This window comes from Petaurus breviceps, unplaced genomic scaffold (genome assembly GCF_028583685.1).
Source record: "Petaurus breviceps papuanus isolate PSGF00001 unplaced genomic scaffold, PetGlider_PUasm1.0 551, whole genome shotgun sequence".
NCBI lineage: Eukaryota > Metazoa > Chordata > Mammalia > Diprotodontia > Petauridae > Petaurus > Petaurus breviceps.
This window is the reverse complement of record NW_027186372.1, coordinates 40811157-40822576: the sequence shown is the minus strand read 5'-3', so window position 1 is coordinate 40822576 and position 11420 is coordinate 40811157. Positions and strand designations below refer to the sequence as shown.

Here is an 11420-nt window from a genome sequence, read left to right as displayed (position 1 = left end):
CACACCATGAGAAGTAATTTTCAGAGTGTTTATGTGTAAAGGAGTCTCCCTGGATGACAATTCTCTAATTTCCGCACACAGCATGAATGTCTAAGCTTTTCCAAAACACAGGTCTCGTGATGTTTACACAGCCACATTAACCCTGAATCCCTTGACAGGAAAAAATGAAGTCATGTTAACATTCAGATTGGCACAGAATGATATGGAAGACCAAAAGAAATGTTTTCTTATGCACATACATTGCACAAACAGACATCTAATCATGGCTCCCCTATATGGACGGGGCATATAAGAGAGGCACAATTATAGAAAAGTTCTAGGGAAATATATAGACCTCTAGTTTACTGATCTAATATAAATCATGGTGACTAATAATAAACAGGGCACATCAGTCACTTAGCTACAGAGCTATTGCCCTTTCATTCAGTGGCTATTCAGTGCATGGTACAAGCAAACAATTTAAATTTCTAGTGCCTCATACCCCATGTTTTTGGAACCAGTATGGGGCATCTTTGAAACCACTTGCATTTTTGGTCATTATTAATGTGAATAAAAGGAATAACATAAACAGCACTAATGTGTTAAAGTCATATTCATAACAGATGTGTTAAAGGCCTTTGGCTATGAGTCAGTTTCATAGAACAAAGCAGATATTCCATTCATCAGGCTGCAGGGAATCAAGCAATCTCTAAGCAATGCACACAATCCGACACTGGGGAGGGATAATGCCTGTTTTATGTTAGTTATTTTGCTTCCAAAATCAACTACTTATCTTCTCATCAGCATTTGGCCCTGCACTGACATTGTCTATTTCTATTTTAGTTGGATTCAGAAAATCTTGAATTGGTGTAGTAGAGGTACACTGACTGGCTGCTTCATCGCTTCATCTGAACAGCCCCTGAGGGAAAGGATTCTGTTGTAGGAGGTACCACATGAGCGTCCTTGCAAAATGCTTGATATGAAAATAAAGTGTGTGTGTGTGTGTGTGTGTGTGTGAGAGAGAGAGAGAGAGAGAGAGAGAGAGAGAGAGAGAGGAAGTATGGGAGAGTATGGGAGCTAGGAAAGAGGAGGGAGGTAGGGGAGGGAGATAAAAAAAGAAAGAGGAAAGAGCAAAAGAGAGAGGAAGGAAGGAAATAGAAAAAGGAGAAATAGAAAGCGATAATAAAGAGAGTAGTAGCAGGAATGGTGAGGGGGAAGAAAGGGAAAGACATACAGAGAGACAGACACAGAGAAATAGGCATATACGGAGACAGAGGCACACATAACAGATATAAGAGGGAGACAAAGAAATAGGGAGAGTGATAGGGACAAGGAAGAAAAAAGGAGAAGGGGGGGAGAGAGAGAGAGAGAGAGAGAGAGAGAGAGAGAGAGATATTCTTTTTACTGTAGCACTTGAAATCAATATTTCCCTTGGTTTTTTTTTGGTGGTAGTGCTGAAATATGCAGTAACATTTCAGCTGTTAATATCTGCCCAATCCATTACAAAGTACTTCTATGGTCTGATATTGATTCTTTTATTCTTTTCTTTTTGACGTATGAATGGATCTAGGAGTTCATAAAATGGGGAAAAAAACAATTAGTAGTGGTTTATAGATGCCACTCACAAAAATAGATGTGATACTTAGGTTAAAAGGTAAAAAAGACATAAAAATATGCTTGGGATCTATATTTTAAATGATTCTTTTTATATATAAGAACAGTGTCAGATCAATTACTGATGGCCTTGTAAATTTTTATTCTCGTGACTGAGAGGAGCTTCGCATCTGTTCAATGTATGTCATGCCTGACCTAATAATAGCCCGCATTCATGTCACTTTGTATGCTACACACATTTACTAAACTGGCATTCAATCTTGGTTTTCCAGCTTTGACTGAGCACATAAGTGAAACAATTAAAGAAGAGCTCCAGGGAAAGATAAACCATTAACCTACTTACCCAAGAGAAGTTATTATATTTATAAAACATTTTCTTGACAAAATCTGTGGGCGATATTATTGTTTCCATTTTACAGATGAGGAAGCTGAGGCTTAGGAAGGGGAAGCGATTTCTTTAATGTCACACAACTAGAAAGCTTCAAGATACACATTTGAAACTGGATGTTCTTACTCCAGACCCAAATTTGTATTACATTACAGTGAGCAGATGCAGTCTGTGTAGATCATTTTATCTCAGATTTTCAGTTATTTGCACATGATACTGGATGGGTAAAAAACCCCAGAAAAACCAAAACCCCTAGAGGAAAAAGCAAACCTTTTTGGGACAGGAAGGGGAGAAACCGAAGTAATCAGGCTTTTGGTCTACACAGCTCAGATTTATGCTATTTATTTATTTATTCACTATCTTACTACTTAGTATTTTTGTTGTTACTAAAACTTAGTAGTTTTGTTGTTATGGATGTGACAGACTCTTGACTCTTTAAAGATAATGTTCATCTCTTGATTATTTATTGCTCAGGATTATCTATACTGCTAATCTAATCCAATTGCACAAATAAGTGAGTTGACCTTGTTCAGTACTGCTTTAGAAGCAAATACTATTGGTGATGATTTTAGTAAAAATAAAACAAATAAGGAGGATGGTCTAGTCCAGGGAGAAGAAGTTGTGATGATTCCTGTATCACAAGCCTAAAGATATGCTTGAAACAATATAGAAATGAATTCTCAACCATAAAATAAAATTTATACAGGCATTAAAAGAGAAAAAAATATTCTTCCTTGTCACTATTTTTGTTGTTCTAAAACTGAGGATGGATACAATAACATTTAACTGGACTATCCATTTAACTATGTACAAATTTGTTTGGACTATTATGTGTTTTAAAACCCACGTAGAAGAACAACCATTTGCAAATGATGATAAAGATTCTTTGTTTGCTAAAAGTCCAATGATTTCATTATTTATGAGAATTAGGAAATAAGAATAATGAATAAACATGGTTTAAAATTAATAGGTACTGTGTTGAATTCTCCCATGGAACCAGATGGTCCTAGTGATGCATGTAAATAGATAATTTATTTCATTTGGAGATCTGAATGTTGAATAAAAAATGAGATATTTGTCATTAAGTTACGTTTACTAAATGTTAAAAACAAATGCAAAATCGAATCAAGGGAATTCTTCATTTTCTTTTTTTTGGTCATTTGGGGATACATTCAAAATGTCTTCAGAATTTTCAGTTTGTAACATAATATATTTATTTTCGCCTTAAAATGATACCCCTAAAATATTCATTCTGATTTGTCAATTATTGAGAAGCATAATGGTGGTGCTTTGGAGGTACAGAAAACCTGGTTCCAAGTCCAGTGTCAGATTCATATTAGTAAATTATTTTATCTCTGATTTTCTGGGGCAGCACTCAAGATTATAATATTGTTTCTAAAGTAGGCATTCCTTTTACCAATAAAATCATAGTCCTTGAGTTATGCCTCCCCCCAACGAGTAAACTGCTATTTAGATACCCACAACTATTTGACCTAGCATAGAATATGTTCCTTCAATTTTCAAAATAGAGTTACATTTAGTGAAATCCATTTAAGGAGCCAGGGAATAATGGCATATACTATGGGAAGGAGGTGGAGAGAGAGAGAAATATCATTGTTTTTATAAATAAAAGATTACAAATAGAAATATGATAACTTTCTTCCCCAAGCTATAAAGCAGGCTAAAATTTCCTTCCTTATTTTAATGAAACAATATTTTTATTCTTTTCTATTCTGTCAATAGGATTTTCTTTTGATGGAAGATGAATTTTTTCAAGGGTGAGCAGCAAAAAAAAAGATATTTTCAAATGAGTGCTCTTAGGGAAAGATAAAATTACTTTTCTGCAAACAATTTGATGAACAAGAGATACTAAGGCACAAACAATGGTGGCTTAATTGCTGTATGGTGTGTGTTAAGGTAAGTTAACAAATAATTATCAAGCACCTATTATGAGCAAGGTATTGTGCTAAGCGCTGGAAATACAAAGTTAAGACAAAAACCAAAACAAAACGGTCCCTAAAAATAAACAAACAAAAACCAGTTCCTGCTCTCAAGTATTTCACAGTCTAATGAAGATGATATAACAAAGCTAGGTACAAACAAGATACTGTATATACAGAATAAATTCTAGATAATCTCAGAGGGAAGGCATTATAATTAAGAAGAACTGGAAAAGGGTTCTTGGAGAAGAAGATAGGACTTTATGTGAGGCATGAAGAAAATCAAAAGGGAGAAATGAGGGAGGAGAGAGTACCAGGAAATGAGGGAAGCCAATGAAGATGCCCAGAATTGGGAAATGAATGCATAGAGTACAGACATAGAATGTCAAGTCTGAGGAACAATGAGGAGGCCAGCATCATTGGATTGAAGAGAAAATGGAGACGACTAAGGTATGAGGTCACTGGGAAGGAAGAAATAGACCAGGTTATGAAGGGTTTTAAAAGCCAAACAGGATTTTATATTTCATTCTGGAGATAATAGGGAGTTGCTGAAGTTTATTGGATGAATAGATGATGTATATATGTATATGTATATGGATGTATGATGTGTCCATATGTGCATAAACACGTACACATACAGACATATATGCCTGTGTATGTCTATTTCATAACTGATAAAACAACATTAAGAAATGAAAGTTCCACTACAAACTTCATTACTAAGAAATTACAAAAAATTCTGGATAATAAAAGTTTTTAAGGAATAATTGATAGATAGTATGAATGTTCAGATGAAATCTCATTGGCGATCACCGGAGAAGGACTTTGCATAATAAAATGCTTATTTACATGCCCTCCAATATATCCATGATAATAGTTCTTTGTTGATAAGCTTTTATATTGAACTACGGCATACAAAACATTTGATAGTACAAAACTTTGTGTTGGTCCATATCTTAGGTAATAGTCATTCTTTCTGAGGAAAATATTGTACTGAATACTGTTTGTAAGAACTGGAGAGGAGATCTGAGTGGAGGTAAACCATAAAGGAACTCTAGAGATCTTTTATTCTGCTATCAAATAGCAAGTATTCCATCTACTTCCCTATCCCTTTCCTACACCAAAAGTCCCAATTATTTTTCACAGGAAAATGTACCCACCAAAACGATAACTGAAAGACATTTATTCAAAGTATTATCTCTATTTTCTGATTCTTTAAACAAGCATTAGCCTTATTTTCCCTCCAAGTCCTTTAAACTCAGGATGATTCAAGTTAAGTCAAGAAGAATCGAAAAATCACTACTATGTGCCAGGCACTTTATTATGTATATTGAATTATAATATAATCCTACTACAATAAAATAATTGAGGAGTTGTTCTTGAAGGCTAGGACAATAAAGTATTTAAGTGAATGTCAAAGATGCTATCTTTTTATGAAATATAAATTAGCTCCTAGAACAAATCATTAAGGAAACAAGGAGATAGGATAAATAATGATAGACTATATCACAGGGCTGCATTTAAAGGTCAGTCTACTCACTCCAAAAAATTAAAAATGCATTCTGGCAGAAATTAAGCTTATGCCAACATCTTACACCATATTCCCTAATAAGTTTAAAATAGACACATGTTCTGAATTTTAAAGATCATAGTATAACACATTTAGAAGAGAAGTAGATCAAACATTTTCCAAAGCAATGGACAAGTGCTAATGTTTTTAACCAAATAAGATATAGAATGAATTTTTACTACATTAAATTGAAAAGCTTTTGCAAAAATGATATTAATGCATCTAGGATAAGAAAGGAATCAGTTGAGTGATAAAATATTTGCATCAAATATATCTGAAAAGGGTTTGATATTCAAGAAATATTGATAACTAGCAGAAATATAGAAGCCAAAACTTGATTCTCCAATAGATATGTAGTCAAAGAAAATGAATTAAAAATTGCAAACGACTAACAACAATATGAAAATTCTCCAAATCACAATAATAATGGAATCTCAAATTAAAACAACCCTAAGATTTTGTTTATTTTACATTTAAAAAATTGGCAAACATGACAAAAGCCTGGAATAGTCAAGGTTGAAGGAGTTGTGAAAGTACCAGTAATACATTGTTAGTAGAACTATGACTTGATGCAACCAGTCTGGAAAGAAATTTGTATTTATGCAAATAAAATGACTAAAAGTCCATATGCTCAAAGTTTCCAACACTAAGTATATACCCCAAGGAGGTCAATGATGAAAAGAAAAGCTTCATATACATAAAAATATTTATAGCCACACTTTTTGTGGTAGCAGAAAAACAAAATAAATGCCTTTCATTTGAGAAATAGCCAACTTGAGGCATGAATGTTTAAAAAAATACCATTGTGTTATAAGAAATAAGAAAAATGATGAACACAGAAAAGCATGAAACTATGTATATGGACTGATGCAAAGTGAAGTAAACAGAGCCAGAAAAAAAGATTTATTCTATGACTGTAACAATGTAAATTAAAAGAACAAAAATCACAAAATAATAAAAAACGAATGTTGGGAAATTATAAAGAATAAACATGGCCCCAAAGAGGACATATAAGAAGACATCTCTCCCCGATGTTTTGCAGAGGAAGGAATTCATGGGTGTTAAGCATTGCATATAATATCAGATTTAAAAAAATGTATTGTATGGTTTTGCTGATTTTTTTCTCCTACCTCTGTAATTAAAAAAAAGTATTTGTTATAAATGGTTTTCTGGGAGTGAAGGGGAGAAATACAAGTAATATATAAACAAAATACATGAATAAAATTTACTTTAGTGGATGGCTAGGTAGAGCAGTGAGTAAAGCGTCGGCCCTGGAGTCAGAAAGACCCCAGTTTGGTTCTGGCCTCAGACTCTTAACACCCACACCCACACACACCTACCCATGCCCCCCCCCCCCACACAAAACTAGCCTTGTAACCTTGGGCAAGTTACTTAACCCCAATTGCCCTCCAAAAAGGCAAAATAAAATAAAACAAAATATACTTTAAAAATAAAAATTAATTCACTGAATTTATTTATAATTCACTGGATTTAGGTGACAGATTAGAAGATTAGTAGACTTTCAAGGAATTATAATGACATTCCATCGGCATATGTGAAAGATCTAGATTTTATCACAGTAGACAACTCTTGGCATTAGAATCACCTCTACTACAATGGCAACCTTTCTATGACTTAGTAGATAATTTCCAGGGAACTTGAGGCTCAAAAAGGTTTAGTAATTCACCCTTCATCAAATATCTAGCAAATGTTGGAGGCAGCATTTGAATTCTAACACTGTGCCCACTGTTAGCTGCCTCTAATAGTGACTCTATCTATCATATATCATCTTATCTATTTAACCTATCATCTATATTTCTTTTTTTTTTTAAGCAATCGGGGTTAAGTAACTTGCTCAAGGTTACACGGCCAGATGTTTCTGGGTGAGTGCTAAGTGTCTGAGCCCGGGATTCGATCTCCAGGTCATCCTGACACTGGATCCGGTGCCCTTACTCGCTGTGCTACCTGGCTGCCCCATCATCTATATTTCTATCATCTAGATAGACATATATGTATATTCATATGTGCAGGTGTCTATGTACATATTAATTTATGTATATGTGCATTGTACATATATATGTGTACTTATATATGTATATATGTTTGTGTGCCTGTATATATGTGTATATGTGTGTTGAAAATGCCCAGTGAAGAACTTCTGCCTACCAACGTTTCTCTATCATCAGTACCTGCTCTGAAACCTAAGAGTTTTAGCATACATCTTGGAAGTAATAAGGGGTTGAATAGCTTGCCTGAGGTACCAAGTAAAAGGTGAGACTTAAAAATTCAGATCTTCTGACTCTGAGACTGGCTCTCTTTTCACTACCACTTGCTATCTTTCAAAAGCATTTTAACAGTGTAACGTATCTACATGACAGTTTACTGGGTTAAAAAAAATTCTTGCACCACAGATAGAAGGGACAGCACTATCAAGTTTATAATATAATAAAAATCAAGCAAAGACTGACTGCTTTTCTTATATCCCCAAATTTTGAACTCTTCCAGTTAAATTCATTAATTAAATTAACCTAACCCACCATAGACATAAAGCTGATGCTGCTGTTTATTATTGTTTGCTGTGGTTGTTTAGTCATTCCCAACTATTCATGACCCTGTTTTTGTGTTTTTGTCAGATACTGGAGTGGGTTGTTTCCTTCTACAACTCATTTTATAGGTGAGGAAATTGAGGCAAACAGGGTTAAGTAACTTGCTGAAGGTCACACAGCTAGTAGGCTGGATTTGAACTCAGGAAGATCAGCCTTCTTCACTCCAGGCCCAGCAATCTATTCACAGCTGCTCGGTTGCCCCAGACTCAAAACTGGAAGGGCCCTTAAAGATAATCTAATTCTACTACTACTGAAGGCATCTCGTGAAGAAGACCTCCAATTGAATGACTAGAGCACATTGACTCTAAATAAGTTTTGGGGTGTGTCTTTAGTGGCTTTAACAAAAACATTGCCATGGGGTACAGGAAAAAAAACATTTGACTAGTGCCAAAAAGAGACTGTCACTTCCCTCACACAGTTGAGTCTATGGTTCTGAGAATATGGAATTTCATCTCATGATTAGAATCAGTTACTTTATTAAAAAAATGAATGCAGATCAAAGTGTTCTATTTTCACTATATTTTTCATGGTTTTTTTCTTTTGCAAACTGTAAATTGTTTTACAAACTGTTTCTTCTTTCGCAGCATGACTAATATGGAAATGTTTTACACGATTTTATACATGTGTACATATTCACAATACATGCATATATGTATATATACAGATGCATACATACATATACATATACATGTGAAAACACATAAATACATATATACTTACACACCTACATAAACACATATATAAAACACTTATATCAAATTGTGTTCCATATTAGGGAGGGGAGAGAGAAAGGAGGGAGGCAGAAAATTTGGAACTCAGAATTTTATAAAGAAATGAATGTTAAAAATTTAAATTACATCTAAGTGGAAAAATACTATTAAAATTAAAATATGTTTATTTTATTACATGGTTCGTAATTACACATAAAAATTAGCATGTACTTTTTATAATTTTATATATATACACATTTGTTTTTAAGAATTTTAGTTCCAGATTATTTCCCTTCTTCCCTCCTCACCCACCCCCACTGGGAAAATAAGCAATTCAATATAGATTGTACATGTGTTGTTAGGCAAAATATTTCTATAGTAGGTATATTGTAAAAGACAAACTATATTTCACTCCATCCTATCCCACCTCTTACTTATTCTGTTTTCTCCTTTGACCCTATCCCTTTTCAAAAGTGTTTGCTTCTAACTACCCTCTCCCCTAATCTGAACTCCCTTCTATTATCCCCCTTCTTATTCCCTTCCCCTCCTTTCACTTCCTCTCTGTCCTTCCATTTTAAAAGCTTTTTCTTGCCTCTTTTATGTGAGATAATTTACCCTGTTCTACCTCTCTCTTTCACCTTCTCCTAGTACTTTCCTCTCTCACTGCTTAACTTTATTTTTTAGATGTGATCCCTTCATATTCATCTTACCCTATGCCATCTATCTATCTATCTATCTATCTATCTATCTATCTATCTATCTATCTATCTATCTATCTATCTATCTATCTGTCTGTCTGTCTGTCTGTCTGTCTGTCTGTCTATCTCTCCATATGTATATATGTGTGTATACATGCATATGTATGTATGTATACACATATGCATGTGTATGTTTTCCCTCCAACTACCCTAATACTTAGAAAGGTCTTATGAGTTACAAATATCATCTTTCCATATAGGAATGTAAAGAGTTCAACTTTAATAAGTCCCTTATAATATCTCTTTCCTGTTTAGTTTTTTTTATGCTTCTCTTGAGTACTGTATTTGAAAAGCAAATTTTCTTTGAGCTCTAGTCTGTTCAGCAAGAATGCTTGAAAATCTTCTCTTTCATTCCCCCCTGAAGGATTATAACTCAGTTTTGCTGGGTAGGTGATTCTTGGTTTTAATCATAGCTCCTTTGACCTCTGGAATATTATATTCCACGTCCTCCAATCCCTTAATATAGAAGCTTCTAAGTCTTGTGTTATCCTGATTGTGTTTCCACAATATTTAATTTTTTTTTAACTTTCTGGATGCAAGTAGCATTTTTCTCCTCAACATGGGAACTCTAGAATTTGTCTACAATATTCCTAGCAGTTTTCCTCTGGGGATTTCTTCAGGAGATAATTGGTGGGTTCTTTCAATTTCCATTTTCTCCTCTGGTTCTGGAATCCAGGGAAGTTTTCCTTGATAATTTCTTGAAAGATGATGACAAGGCTCTTTTTTTTTGTTCATGGCATTCAGGTAGTTCATTATTTTTAAACTTATCTCTCCAGGATCTATTTTCCAGGTCAATGCTTTTTCAAGTGAGCTATTTCATGTTGTCTTCTATTTTTTCATTCTTTTAGATCTGTTTTGTAATATCTTGATTTCTCCTAAAGTCATTAGCTTCCATTTGCTCCATTCTATTTTTTTTCTTTTCTTCACTTTATTTTTTGTTTTCAACATTCATTTACACAAGATTTTGAGTTACAATTTTTCTTCCTGTCTTTCCCCTACCCCACCCCCAAATAGTAAGCCTACAAAATACCCCTTCCCAAATTTGTACTGTCTTATATTATCTCCCATATCCACCCTAACTTTCTAGTAGGGCAAGATGAATTTCTATGCCCCAGTGCCTGTATATCTTATTTCCCAGTTAAAAACAATATTTTTTACATTTTTTTAAACTTTGATTTCCAGATTCTTTCCCTTCTTCCCTTCTCATCGAACCCTACTGGGAGGACATGCAATTCAATATAGGTTGTACATGTGTAGTTACGTAAAATGTTTCTATAGTAGTTATATTGTGATAGACTAACTATATTTCCCTCCATTCTATCCCTCCCCACACTTACTCTATTTTCTGCTTTAACCTTGCCCCTTTTCTAAATTGTTTGCTTCTAACTACCCTCTCCCCCAATCTGCCCTCCCTTCAATTATCCCCCCTCTTATCCCCTTACCCCCTAATTTCCTGTAGAGCAAGATAGCCAATTAAGTGTGCATGTTATGCCCCCCTTAAGCTAAATTCAATGAGAATAAGGTTGACCCATTGCATTTCATCTTCCTGCTCTTCCCTCCATTGTAAGTTTTCTCTTGCCTCTTTTATATGAGATAATTTACCCTATTCTATCTCTCCATTTCTCCTTCTCCCAATATATTCTTCTCTCTCCTCTTAATTTTATTTTTAGATATCATCCCTTCATATTCAACTCATGACTTTGTCTATGTAAACATGTATACACATATACACACAGTCACTTATATAATTATACACACATACACCCTCCTACATATGTATGCATATATATATATTCCCTTCAGTTATCCTCATATTGAGAAAAGTCTCATGAGTTACAATTATCATTTTTCCATG

The 11420-nt window shown here is 34.2% G+C and overlaps 1 long non-coding RNA gene across 1 annotated transcript; it reads left to right on the top strand.

Annotated features, from left to right (window-relative positions):
• Positions 1 to 618: 618 nt before the first annotated feature.
• LOC138172589 (uncharacterized) lies at positions 619 to 8617 on the top strand. Its single transcript, XR_011171165.1, has 4 exons — positions 619 to 738; positions 823 to 925; positions 3725 to 3898; positions 8125 to 8617. It is a non-coding gene; the product is annotated as an uncharacterized lncRNA (long non-coding RNA).
• The last annotated feature ends 2803 nt before the right edge of the window (positions 8618 to 11420 follow it).